The following is a 1,606-nucleotide window of genomic DNA, read 5'->3' as shown; positions in this document are numbered from 1 at the left end:
AGCTCAGCTGAGGAAAGCGAATATATGTTGGTGAAACACTAGTGAGGAGTGTATATATGTTTCTCGCAAACGGTGACATGATCATTTGCTGCGGCGAGAATTTAGGAATATGTCTTTTACTAGTGTTTTTATATCACGGGTGGAACTCCATCGTACGTGTGTGTTTAGTGTTATATCAGGTGATATCGGCTTTACGTATTGTACCCGTCGAAGAGGCCTCGAAAGTCGCAGAGGAGTGCAGTGTCTGTTTGACTGAGTAATACAGTCAATTTGGTGTAGTGGTATCATAACACGTTCAATACCCTGTGGTCGCGGGGTCGATCCCTTGTCATGTTATTTAGGTTCAGTGGAACTCCATCAACGACTAGTGGTGTTGAAATTATACGGGAAACCCCATGCCAGCATTATTTCCATCACGAGTGTCTGATCAACTGGGCGAAGGTATATCGGGTTCGGTCGAGTCTTCATACATATGTATAATATATACGCTGTGTGTGACGGTGGTTTTCCTATATCCTCTTAGTTAACGAAACACCGTCTGATCTCACGTAGAGCGTAAGATTAATAACAGCTTGAAGATGTATGGAAGTTCAATCGTAGCAGATCAGCATACTAGCATGAGGCTAGATACACAACTACATCACAAGTATAAGACAACTATGGAGGACAAACATTCGTGTGTTCAAGGGACTACAACATTCTCACGTCTCATTACATGTATCCGCTGAATCCAGCACAGCTGCTCGAAATAAAATATGATGTTTTTGATGTAACGTGCAGCAGGATTCAACAAACGCAGAACAGTGTGGGAATATATGTTTGATTTCTACCCGAGTTCGTATATAAACTCCTATAATCAGCGATGAAACTCCTTCGAGATCAGTTGAGGAAAGCGAACATATATTCCAACGACACCGTCGTAGACAGCGAAACAGGTTCTTTGGATTCCGACTGCTGTAGGGGAATCATTTTTCTGAGTTGAATTTTGATATCGATCGATTTGATATGAAGCTTGGGGTTGCTTGCTGGTGTCGATGGAAACTTGTTGCTCTTTGGAGTTTCACAAGAGCCCGTTTTACGCGAAGTGGCGTAAAACGCGATATTCGCGGTGATATGCAGTAGTCGTAAAGTATGTTTTTCACTAGTGTTTTTCATATCACTAGGGTGAGACTCCTTTGATGAAGTAACACTCAAATTTTGAATAGAATTTCACCTTGGGGAATTTTCGTATGAACAACACTAGTGAAAAACACATTTCACTTCGCGAAAAACGCGTGTTTGCTGTGAATAACGCGTAAAGAACGTGAAATGAAACCATTTCTTTGTTCACTTCGCGTGAAACTCCATTGATATTTTTCTAGTAGGGATGGTTTCAGGTGGGGAAAATGTCATGCCCACTGTGTCGGGCTTCGCTGGACCCCGAAGACCCCGAGGAGGAGGATGACGAAGCTGATGATGATAATGATGATGAAAACGATCGAACAACCGCAGCAACTTCAGCAGCAGCTGTTTGAGTTCATGATGTCGATTTGACACAATCATTATTGGAGTTTCACCCTAGTGATATGAAAAACACATTTCACAACTACTGTATAGCGCGAATATC

Source organism: Perkinsus marinus, assembly GCF_000006405.1.
Source record: "Perkinsus marinus ATCC 50983 genomic scaffold scf_1104296931466, whole genome shotgun sequence".
NCBI classification, from domain to species: Eukaryota; Perkinsozoa; order Perkinsida; family Perkinsidae; genus Perkinsus; species Perkinsus marinus.
This window is presented reverse-complemented; position numbering follows the sequence as displayed.